This window comes from Petaurus breviceps, unplaced genomic scaffold, assembly GCF_028583685.1.
Source record: "Petaurus breviceps papuanus isolate PSGF00001 unplaced genomic scaffold, PetGlider_PUasm1.0 173, whole genome shotgun sequence".
Taxonomy (NCBI): Eukaryota; Metazoa; Chordata; class Mammalia; order Diprotodontia; family Petauridae; genus Petaurus; species Petaurus breviceps.
Window position 1 is genome coordinate 7,791,259 of NW_027185759.1, and position 12,881 is coordinate 7,804,139.

Genomic DNA, 12,881 nt, shown 5'->3' on the forward strand with positions numbered 1-12,881 from the left:
GGACCTTGACAGGACATTTGTAATTATGAGAAGGCAGAAATTAGGATGGGGAGATGTCTAGCTGTGGTCCGGCCACCCCTAAATGGGACAAAGCTCCATGATAGTCACAAGGCCAGGGCGACATGAACCCTGACCTTCTTCAGCAGGCCCTCTGCCTGGAACAGAATTTCACAGAAGTTAAAACATTCTTGGCAATGAGACATAAGAAGCCAGATGTTAATCAGTAGATTGCATCCATTCCTCTGGAGGCCCTTTCCCCCAGCTGGAAGGGCCAGCAGCATGGGGTGATTGATGCCTGTCTCTTCTGACATCCTGGTGCAGAGCCCACCATGAGCAAGGGCTGGGAGAGGTTTCTCTTGTTCTCACCCACAAGGATTGAGGGGATGTTGTAGAAATCCTAATGGGTGTGGGTGGGAGGGGAAGTACAGGACCTCTGGCTTCTTCAGTCTCTGATAGATTAGACTCCCCATAGCACAGAGGGCTGGTCATCAGGGACCAGCCCTACTCCCTCACACTTGAGCCTTTTTAGGCCACTGCTCCCTCCCTCTAGCAACCAGGAAATGTTACTGGTCCTGATGTGGGGATTTCTGATGGAATGTGGCTTTGGGGTAAGTGGGAGTGGGGTTGTGTGTATGTGTATGAGTGTGTGCATGTACGTGGGTGTGTGAGAGACAGAGACAAAGACAGAGACAGAGAGACAAAGAGAGAGACAGAGACAGAGAGAAACACAGAGAGAGACAGAGAGACAAAGAGACAGAGACAGAGACACACAGAGAGAATGGCCACCACACCATCAATTTCTAGGCCATTTCAAGGTTTGCAAAGTACATTATCTATGATATCTCTTTGGAAACAACCCTGTGAGTTATATAATCTTATTATTTTCATTTTATAGATGAGTAAACCTAGGCTGACTGAGATGAAGTGTCTTGCTCCAGGTCTCATTGCTGGGTAAGTATCTGAGAAGTGAGATTTGAATGCAGGACTTTCTGATGCCAAGGACAGCTAAAACCCCCATGTATTGGACATGAGGCTGCCTGACTTGAAATCTGGGCCTATTTTCAGGTATGCTGATTTCTGATGGGGGCAGAGGTCAGCACTTTCCAACTTACAGCTGGGATCACTGAGTTCTCCTGACCTTTCCTCCCAGGGGTCCTTTGACCTCCTTTCTCTGCTGTCCTCCCCCCTTCTGTTTGGATCACTATTCTCCCACTGGTGAGCTCTTCCTTCCCCCCAAGTTTCTTGTGGAGGTTAACCACAGGAGCCTTGGACTAGTCACTTAATCATTCGGGAACTCGGCCCAGCGACCACCTGATGCTCCTGGTGACCCTCTGCAGACTGCCAGGTAGTCCTGGGCATCTCCTGGCCACTCTCTGCCAAGGACCCCTGACCCTTTATCTTTTCCCAGCATCAAGCTAAAGTTGGGAGGAACCAAACATGAAGCAAAAGTCCTGTTGTTCAGCTGGGCTGGACTGAAACCCAGCAAGCCCAGGAGCGATGAGCCCTCTTCCCTGACAACAGCCTCATGTGTCTACAGGCATCATTCCCCACCGTCTGGCCAGTCCATGAGGATGGGAAATTAAAGAGTGCTGTGGGGAAGGGCACATCCAAGGGCCCCCCCTGGCAGGAGCACCTTCCACATGTACTGAGATAGGACAGTGCCCGATGTGAAGAAATATTGCTGGGTTTGGGGCAGCCTTTGGGAAAGACAGCCTAGCATCTCAAAGAAGCAGAGAGTTGGATGGGACCTGGCATCTCTCTCTTCCAATCTATTCCTGAACAAGGAGGTTCACTACAAAATCCTGGGCAAGGGACCACCCAGATCTTGCTTCAATTGATCACTGATTGAACAATATCCTAAAAAAACGGATTACGCAGCATATATACTCTGCTTTAAGCTTGGCAAAACACCATATGCATTGTCTCCTTTGTACCCCACAGCTCTGGGAAGCAGATGCTTTCTTTTATCCACACCCACTTTACAAGTGGGGAAACTAGAGTCACATAGCCGGGATCATCTGATCAATCAAGTAACAAGCATTTGTGAGAAACACTGTGTCCTGCGCAGGGCTCTGAGAACCGAGTATACAAAGAAAGCACAAGACACGGTCCCCACTTCAAAGATCGCACTTTTGGCTGACTCAGGCAACATGTCAATAAAGACAAGTTGTACACAGAGACTTGATTCTGCAGGAGGCTGCGTTGTCACCAGCAGCTCTCCACAGTGACATTGGTCTCCTGGATCCCAAACATTATCTCTATCAAAGGAGAGCATATTTGTAAAGCCCTTAGAACAGTTCCTGGCATATAGTAGGCATTTAATAAATGCTTATTTCCATTCTCTCCCCCTCGCCCATACATGGCATAGAGAGCCCTGTGTCTACACCATCTAGTCTACAAATGCGCACACAGGCCACTATCCCTCAGAAAGCAATGGTCCCTTTATTTTAACCAACACCATCCTCCATGGCTACATAGCCTAGGAAAGGTGGGCTGTAATGGCTCACCATCTCTCCATCCATTGTAGTGAATGCTGTAGGGATGGCAGTGAGACCCAAAGCGAGCGGAAGTGCTCTCGACCCTCTCCTGGAGGCCTTCTACTCTGCATCAAAGTGTTTACAGACCCCACTTCCCTCACATGAAATGCAAAAACACTTTCTTCTCTAAGGAGGAAAACCAGCCTCTTCCTCCCACACTCAATTTGCCATGGGAACAGAAATGCAAGCAGAAGAACTCTTAGTGTATTTGTTCATTTTCCTTTCCTGCTGTAAACACCCCCCCACCCCTTTCATGGGGCATGGATTGGATTAGAATTTTTACAGCCAGAGAGAAAAAGGAGCATTTCCCAGACTTCTCAGCAAAGCTGCCAGCTTACCTGCCTCACTACATTGGTGCCGGAGGGGGATTGGAGACAGCTTGAAGATGGGACATTCCATCTGGAGTCTCTGTGGGAGTATAGCCCGACTCTGTTTCTTCCTGCCTGGGTGATGGTGGACAAGTCCTCTGACATCTCACAGCTTTGGTTTCCTCATCTGTAAAATGAAGGTATTGAAAGAAATCACCTCTGTTATCCCTGCCAGCTCGAAATGTAAAATTTTCACTGCTATTCAAGGCAAGGAATTTATTTAGTGTTGATTCTGGGCAAGGCTTTCCCTATCCCCTCTTCAAAGTTCTAAGGAAGAAACAATCATTCTTTTCACCTGATGAGGCCTATTAGTGATCTGGGATGGGAGAGACTTACTTCTCCACAGGTGTCAGAAGCAATGGTTCAGGGTGAAGGAAGAGGACAATGCCCTAAAAATGCAGAAAATAACTGTGCATTTGACCTTGGTCAAGTTTCTGAAGCCCTCTCCACCTCAGCTTCTCTATTCTACAAATGGTGGCTGGCTTAGGCTTCTGAATTTGGTCTTATTCTATGCAGAGAGGATAATGGCTGGAAGCTAACTGCTGGCAGCAGAATACCATGATGCCTGAAATGCCAACAAGTCACAGTTACATAGCCATGGAAACATAAACGTGAACACATACTCCTAACTGACCTGATGGGGTTTACCAAACCTCTCTTATGACAATCACTCACTGGGAACCACCGTTTTAAGAAAATACCAAGACCCACAACAATAGGCACTTATTTTTTCTTTTCTTTTTTTTCTTTAAGCAATTGGGGTTAAGTAACTTGCTCAAGGTTACACAGCCAGTTATTTCTGCGTGTGGTTCTGAGTATCTGGGCCTGGATTCGATCCCCCAGATCCAGGTCATCCCGACTCTGGGGCCGGTGTTCTTACTCGCTGTGCTACCTGGCCACCCCAGTACTTATTTTTTCTACCAAGCTTTGACTCTATGCGGTATTTCATAACATCAGCTCAATGGTCTTCTAAATACCAGTGGTTGGTCACCATAACTCATCTTCCTGGCCTGATTGCTGGTCTCATGTCTATTGCCCCCTCCCCATGACCTAATTCTTATCATCAGAAGATGCTTTCATAAGCCTGCAACCAAAGCCAGCAAAGTAACTGTTACTGGGGGGGGGGGGGGGGGGGAAGGCAACAGGAAAAAAAAAAGAAACCAACAGAAAGAAAGGGGAAAAAAGAATGGAAAACCATGCTGAACATTTACTTATTGGGGAGGATGTAATTTAAACAATGATGAATCACAGTAATTTTTACCACCTTGTGTCTCAGGACTACATCTCCAGTCTCAGAGTCCACATCTCCAGCACCCTCCCTAGGGTGGCTATTACTGCTGGCTCCTACTCCGGCCAGCAGAGGGTGCTCTTGGTGAAGAATTGGTGGACAAAGGCAGGCAAACACCCACTCAATGAACTGGTTTCCAGAGTCAGTGTTCAGTTACGTGCTCCACTTGCCTTCTGGCAAGCCTGTTCCATCCTTGTCTCCATCCCTGACCTCGAGGCAAGCTCTGGAGAGGCCTCTCTGTTCACAGGGGTCCTTGGCTAGTTGGGTGTCTCCTATAACTACTGTTCCCAAAGGAGAAGAGATGCAGGAAAGGCAGAGATTCTCCCTCAACACTTGCTAAGACAGCATCTGTCTGCCAGGGCAAGCTTCCGTCAGGGCAGACATCATGGCAGCCTGGCAGAAAGGGGAAAAGAAGCATTTAAGTTCCTCCCCTGTGTCTGGCACCATCCTTAGGGCTTTACAAATATTATCTCATTTGGACAATTAAAGATCTGGGTTGTTCTCTATAAGACCTGGATTCAAATCTTGACATGGTCTTGCATCAGTGTGATATTTAGGAAAGATCACTTTGTCTCACTTCATTTGTCTCACTTGGGCCTCACTTCATTGGCAGAATGAGACTGTACTAGATGACCTCTGGAGTCCCGAGATGTTCTAATTCTAGGCTTCTAAGAGCACAGAATGAGAAAGGCAGAATCTGAGGGCTGGAGGGTACCTCCAAAGTCATCTAATAGAGCCTACAATAGATCCCTACAAATAGGATGCCTGTGAGACTCCTCAGCCTGAGCAAAGGGTCAATAAGGATGGGGCTGGTCAAAGAGAAGCAGTTATTGTCATCTCTTTAAAAATGGGTCACCCACAGATGGGTCTGGTCTATTTCTGTCCTATCTAATAAGTGAGAATGGTGGCAACATTCTATAATGAGGCTGACCTCTAAGCCATGAAATACTAGATTCAGGTTTTATCTTTGACCCATCCTGTCTATGTCACCCTCCAATGAGAATTTCCCTGCTCAGGGTTCTAATGCTAGATCTTCAGTGAAATGCACTGATAAGGAGAGGTTCCCCACCAGGAGCTCCCCACAAAACCACCTGGTAGGTATTAACCAAGGATGAATTGATCCAAGACAGATTTGATTGGCAGGGAGTCAGGAGATACTGAGTCAGTTCAACTCTGCCTTTGTGACTTGGACCAAATCAGTGCATCTCTTTGGGCTACTTTGGGTACATCTCTAAAATAGTATTGGGCTAAGTGATCACTAAAGACATTCCATGGTCTAAGAATTTGTGATTGAAAAGCACCCGAGAATATCTATATGTTGTGGGGTCCGAGGTTGAAAAGTGGACTTGGAATCAGAAGGCTTTGGTTTGAATTGGACCTTTGACATGAGCTATGTGGCCTTACTCAAAACACTTCTCTCTCAGACTCAGTTTTCCTCATCTGATTCAGACCATGGGAACAACAATGGCATTGATCTCACAGGACTGTTTTGAGGGTCAAAAGAGAATCCAAGTGGAAAATTCTTTTGGCCAATTTGAAAAGCACTGTCCCTATATTTTAGGGCTGGTCAACTCTTCCCAGGTACCTAGCGTAATGGATCATTCTAGGGTTCTTCATTCAGCATGGTGCAAGTATAGAAAGGGAATGGAAAAGACCCAGAAGATCACAGCTAGTCTATGCTTGATTGAGCATGAGGACTAGGGATTTTCAATAATAATGACCCACCTTTATATAGTACTTTACCCTTGCTAACCATTTGCTATGTTTTCTTTCATGTGATCCTAAGAACAAATCTGTGAATTAATTTCTAAAATTGTCCCCATTTTGCATGTGAGGAAACTAAGTCTGACAGATAAAGTGATTTTCCCTGCGTCACACAGTAAGAGTCAGAGGCAGTAAGTATTCCAAATCCAGGTTCCCTTGACTCTAGATCCAGCAGTCTACACACTGCACCACACTGTCATGCCATTCTCTGAGGAAAAGGGGAGACTTCTAGACTCAGCACTTAGGAAGTCATCCATAAAATAGTGATTCATTGAAATTTGTCCTTAAAGTTCTTCCAATAAGATTGTGGAGCTATTGTTGTCCATCCTTCATTTTCTGAGAGGATCAATGACATCACAGGTGATGTCTTGACTCACATATGTGAATTGGATTTAAGTGAGGCAAAGTTGCACAGAATCATCAAACTCACTCTCTCTTTCAGAGTCTGAAAGGGACTTCAAAGGCCATCTAGCCCAGTTCTCTCATCTTACAGATAAGGAAAATGAGGCTCAAAAAGATTAAATGGACTTGAACCCAGATCCTCTTTTCCAGATACCTAGACTCCTTCTCCTGGAACATCTTACTTTCATGACACTTTCATGAAACATTGGATGAGAAGCACTTCATGTCCCTCGAGCTTGAGTGAGGCTGGACATCAAAGCTTCCTTCTGATCCCTTTGTTTACTACCCTTACCCAAGGATCATTGGAGACCCTCTTCCCCTGTGATCTGAGAGGATGGCTCCTCTCATAATAAACTGAAGTGTTGGCAAGCTATATTCAAATCAAGTCAAGTCAATAAGCATTTATTAAGCACCTACTATGTGTTGGTCATTTTGTTAAGTGCTGAGTATATAAATAAAGGCAAAAATCCTCTCTTCCATCAAGGAGGTCACAATATAATGGGGAGAAATAAATGTTCAAATCTCCCATTTCTGGGCCAACAGCCACCAGCTCCCTGTTGTCAGTCCCTTGAGCTCAAGGAATCGTTCTGAATGTTCTACCCAGCCCTTCCTCCTCTCTTTTCCACACAAGACTTTCCTTTCCATGAATAGAGGGGGAAAGATGGCAGAAGTCATGGATGAAGACAGGAAGCTGTAGGGAAGAACCTAATCCTAGTACCATGCTATGGCACCCTCCTCTCCCTGAATGCCCAGGACCCACATGGAAGGCATATGACATTGACTGATTGAGTAAAGGGCTTGAAAAGATGGAACCCTGGTGTGAACTAAGCCTTGGATGAAGAGTAGGCTCCTGATTTCCCTCATTCCCCAAACCATTGGTCATCTACAAGGCACGCTCTGCAGGCTTGATGGGCCTCATATCTTTTGAAAATTGTTCCTATGCCATTTATGCTACTCACCTTCTCTTTTCTGGATTCTTGTCCAGTTTTCAGTAATGTCTCTGACTTGCTATTTGTTGCCCTGAGAAATGCATGTGACCTCCATCCCCTCTCATCAAAGATGTACAAAGTGATAGATTTTTGATCAGCCCAACTAGCTTTGTTTACTTTAAATTGCTTCGAACAATCCACTCTTCCTGAGAGAAGGGCAGTCATCCTGGAATACCCTTAATTTGGATTCCATTCCAGGGCAGATCAGAACAGGCAGGACTGGGTGAGAAAGAGATTTCTCCTTTCTGTTTTCTGTGTTAAGCTTTGAATCCTAAGCTGTGAACTAGTTCCAGGTAGACCCACTGAATGATAGAATGAGCCAGAAAGAGCCTGAGAGATTACTCTACCCCTACACCTCCTTTGACAAATGGAGAGAATGAGGTCCAGAGTTCTTAAATGTGGCCTGCCTAAGTTCACAAAGTGAGCATAATTAAAATAGCCAAACTTCTAGGGGATTGTGGGTTCAGAACACTGCATGCATTCAATTTATGACTTAATGCTTGGCATTTAGCAAGAAACTAATAGATTCATGTGGACTTGACTAGTTATATTGGTTAGTTTTGCTGAACTACAAATCTTCCCCCTTGTCCCTTAATGAAATTCTTCATTAATGGATTACTGAAGGGGGAAGGCCAATATTGGGAAATGAAGATAATACCCAAACAAGAGATAGAAGTAATTTTTTGTTGTTTTTATTAACATTTGTTTTTAAACTTTGATTTCCAGATTCTGTCCCTTATTCCCTCCTCACCCATCCCCACTGGAAAGACAAACAATTCAATATGGGTAGAACATGTGTAGTTACACAAAACGTTTCCATAGTAGCTATATTGTAAAAGACTAACTATATTTCCCTCCATCCTCTCCCACCCCCCACTTATTCTATTTTCTCCTTTGAAACTGTCCCTTTTCAAAAGTGTTTGCTTCTAACTACCCTCTCCCCCAATCTGCCCTCCCTTCTATCATCTCCCTGCTTATCCTCTTCCTCCTTACTTTTCCATAGGGTAAGATACCCAATTGAGTGTGTATATTATTCTCTCCTTTAGTTAAATTCAATGAGTATAAAGTTGACCAATTCCCTTTCACCATCCTGCTCTTCCCTTCCATAGTAAAAATTTTCTCTTGCCTCTGTTATATGAAATAATTTACCCTAATCTATCCCTCCCTTTCTCCTTCTCCCAATATATTCCTCTCTCACCTCTTAATTTTATTTTTTAGATATCATACCTTCCTATTCAACTGATTCTGTGCCCTCTGTTTATGTATACATGCATACACATATACACATATTCACATTATATTTATATAAACATACACACACACACATATCTATATATATATATATATATATATATATATATATATATATATATTCCCTTCAGCTATTCTCATACTGAGAAAAAGTCTCATGAGTTAAAATTGCCATTTTTTGTTCAACTTTAATAAGTTCTTTATGATTTCTTTTTCCTGTTTACCCTCTCATGCTTCTCTTCCTTCTTGTATTTGAAAGTCAAATTTTCTCTTCAGCTCCAGTATTTTTCATCCAGAATGCTTGAAAATGCTCTATTTCATTGAAATACCATATTTTCCCCTAAAGCATTATACTCAGTTTTCCTGTGTGGGTGATTCTTGTTTTTAATCCCAGCTCCTTTGACCTCCAGAATATCAAATTCCATGTCCTTCAATCCCTTAATGTAGAAGCTGCTAGAACTTGTGTTATCCTGATTGTGTTTCCACAATACTCAAATTGTTTCTTCCTGACTGCTTGTAATATTCTCTCCTTGATTTGGGGGCTCTGGAATTTGACTATACTATTTCTGGAACTTTCTTTTTTGAAAAGAGGCAATTGATGAATTCTTTCAATTTCTATTTTGCTCTCTGGTTCTAGAATATCAGGGAAATTTTCCTTGATAAGATTTTTCATTGGATGTTTTCTAGGTTCTTTTTTTTGATCATGGTTTTCAGGTATTCCAATAATTTTTAAATTATCTCTCCTGGATCTATTTTCCAGGTAAGTGGTTTTTCCAATAAGATATTTAACATTTCCTTCTATTTTTTCACTTGTTTGTATCTCTTTTATAATATCTTGATTTCTCATAAAGTCATTAGCTTCCATTTGCTCTGATCTGATTTTGAAGGAATTATTCTCTTTAGTGAGCTTTTGAAATTCCTTTTCCATTTGGCCAATTCAGTTTATTATCTCCTTGTTGGCTTTTTTGGACCTCTTTTGCCATTTGAGTTAGTCTATTTTTAAGGTGTTATTTTCTTCAGTATATTTTTGGGTGTCCTTTAGTAGGCTGTTGACTTGCTTTTAATGATTTTCTTGCATCATTTTCATTTATCTTTCCAATTTTTCCTCTACTTCTCTTACTTGATTTTCAAAATCCTTCTTGAGCTCCTCCAGGGCTTGTAACAAGTTCATATTTTTCTTGGAAGCTTTTGTTGCAGATGTTTGGACTTTGTTGACTTCTTCTGGTTCCATGTTTTGATCCTTTTTGTCCCCCCAAAAGGAATCTATGGTCTGATTGTGCTTTCTCTGCTGGCTCATCTTGCCGATTACTTGGCTTTTGAGCTCTTTGTCATGGTGGAACTCTGCCTCCAGAGTGGAGACAGCTGTCTCCCAAATAGCTGGGGTTTTCACAATTGCCAAAGCTATGAGGAGGGCACCCGCTCTACAGCCCCCACAAGCTCTGGCACATTAGCCACATGCCTCAGGACTACCACCCAAGACTTCAACCCAGATCCAATAGGTCAAAGGAAGAGTGATTACTCTCTGAATGGACACTTGGTTCTCCTATGATCTGCAGACCAGGAGCTCCAAAGGTAGGCACACAGAAGCAGCTGTAGCCACTGTGCTGCCACTTCTCGCCCCAGGGGTAGGGGCTGGACCATGTTCGTTCATCATCCACTTCTGACAGTGTTCCCGCACTGACCTTTCACTTTCTCTTTGGTGTTTATGGATTGAGAAGTCTGGAAACCACTACAGCTGCTGGTGATTCACTCTCCTGAAGTCTGTTCTGGCTGATCTGGGCCACTGGTCAGGGCTGCCCCAGATCTGGACTCAGGCAGCTCACATGGGACTCAGTACATCTCCCAGTTGGGTGTGATAAACCCTTCCTGTCAGCCTGTCAGGCTGGCTTCAGTGGGACATTTGGTTCTCTGTCACTTTGTGGGTTCTGTAGCTCTAAAGTTTGTTCAGAGGCATTCTTTTTACCAGTATTGGAGGTGGTTGGAACAGGAGCTCACACCATGTTCCTGCTTTTACTCCACCATCTTGGCTCAGCACAAATAGAAGTGAGTAGTTTTAAAGGTTACAGAGGGAGCCCTAGAACTCATACTGTCCTGACTCCTTGCCTTCTACACCCTGATCTGTAATCGCAGCATTGGGTTGTTCCAGGCCCCTTCACTGGGATGAGATGACATCACTATTGGGCCAATCTCCCTCTCTGGTCTTCTCTTTTTATAGGTTCCTAGGTTTAGAATTAAAGGAATCCCAAAGGCCATCTCCTATTCATCCTTCATTTTGAAGAAGACAAATGACACTGCAGCAGAATGTTTGGATGTATATTGGATTGAAATGACACAAAATGTTACAAAATCATCAATTTTCTCTTTCAGAGTCAGTGGCAAGACAAAAGTCAGCATGAGTGGTGATGGCCCAGAATGCAGTGGATGACGTTGGCGTCTTCAGTGACTTACCAAGTTCTAAGCTCTCCACAGCTCCTGCTTCAAATGACTTCATGGACATTGGGAAAAATTGTTCTCATCCACCCATCCCTCCAGGGGAAGCTTCCCATGCTTGGGGGTTGCCATCCCCTGCCTCATGGAAGGGTTGGAGGACTGTTGGTTACTCTCACCCTGGTTTAGTCCATCTGCTGAGATGGTTTTACCTGGTGTGGCTGCTGTTCATGCTGCCGCTTCTTATAGCCACAGAGGGGTGCTGGGCAGGAAGCGACCACCAAATGGGAGAGGAACATTACTAACCAGAGCTCAGCTGACCTCACACTGAGCTTCCAGTCCTCCTTGAACTCTCTATATGTCCCAATGCCCACATTTTAAAGACAAGGAAATAGAGACCAGAGATGGTAGGGTTTTGGACCCAGATCTTGTGGCTCCAGACCCTTCTTATCTTCCTCATCTATCAAATGAAGGGGATGGATAAAAGCTACTTTCAGGTTCCTCTATCTCAGAATTCCTCAGACCCTGTGGTCTCCCTCTGTATGCAAGGTGCAGTATACTTCAGCTGTTTTTGACCACCATCCTTTCTCACCATTGGTCCTCAACTGTTCTGATGAAGAAAATCCATTTGGGAACAGCCTCAGGCCTAGTCTCCTGAAGGAGAATAGACTTCACACAAGGTAGGTTTCCTTTGGGTGATGTTTGACTGAGCTCATTGCCCACCACCCAGATCGTAGAGCTCTTGTAGGAGGTAGGAAAGTCCAATGGGCCTAGTTCTTTAGAACTGTGAGCCCCCAGGGCTAAGAAAAGAGGCTTGATTCATCCTCAAATGAGAAATGAGTCAGCAGAAAAGGAGATAAAGGAGCTCAGTCCCAAGACACTCTAGAAAACTGTGTTTTAGCCATGAGACTAGACACTAGCCAGGCTGAGAGGACAGCAAGTTTGGCTCTTTCCAAATATTGGAAAACAGTGACAAATGCTATGCCAGGCAGAACTGCAAAAGGGCAGGGCTTGGGTCTTTCCCAACTTACACCCCACATCTGGGACATTAAATAAATATTATATAATCAAGGTGTCCCTGCTTGTTATAAAATGCTCACTCCTCCTCAGGAAACTGTCCTCAGGTCCATGAAATTGCTAAGAACCCTGTTCCATAGCTGAATGCAACCTCAGAAGCCATTGATAACTCTCACCTTCACTTTTCAGAAGATGAAATTGAGGCCCAGGACGTTAAGTGGCTTGCCTAAAGTCACAAAGGTGGCATGTATGAGAAAAAGGATATCAATGCATGTTCTTAGATTCCAGAGCCAGTGGGTAGCTTCACAGAGTCAGACATGGAGGGAAAAAAATAGGCTCTTTCTAAAACCAAATTCCACTCAGCAAACACTTGTCAGATGCTGGGTGGCTTAGTGCATAGAATGCTGAACTTGGAATTAGGAAGATATGAGTTCAAATCCTACCTCATACACTCACTCTAACCTTAAGTGAGTCACTTAACCCCTGTTTACTTCAGTTTCCTCATCTGTAAAATGGGGAAAAGAACAGCGCCCCCTAGAGTTTTTGTGAGGATTAAAATAATACATAAATTACATGCTTCACAAACTTTAAAACTGTCTGAAAATGCTCATAATTACCTTCTGCCCGGGAAGACTGGGTACCTGCTCCCATGGAGGTTACAGGAATTTCACAGGAGAATATGATTCTTTTGGAAATTATTAAATAGAACAGAAAATAACATGAGATAATGTGAGAGATGTGTAAACACAATCTTTATACACACACACACACACACATACACACACACACACTCCTCCTTTCCCTTCTCTCTCCTCCTTGGTGACTCCAGTGACACACA

The 12,881-nt window shown here is 43.8% G+C and overlaps 1 long non-coding RNA gene across 1 annotated transcript; it reads left to right on the plus strand.

Annotated features, from left to right (window-relative positions):
* Positions 1-450: 450 nt before the first annotated feature.
* Positions 451-12,612, plus strand: LOC138157829 (uncharacterized). The gene is made up of 3 exons (XR_011167473.1): positions 451-608; positions 896-951; positions 10,967-12,612. It is a non-coding gene; the product is annotated as an uncharacterized lncRNA (long non-coding RNA).
* Positions 12,613-12,881: the final 269 nt, after the last annotated feature.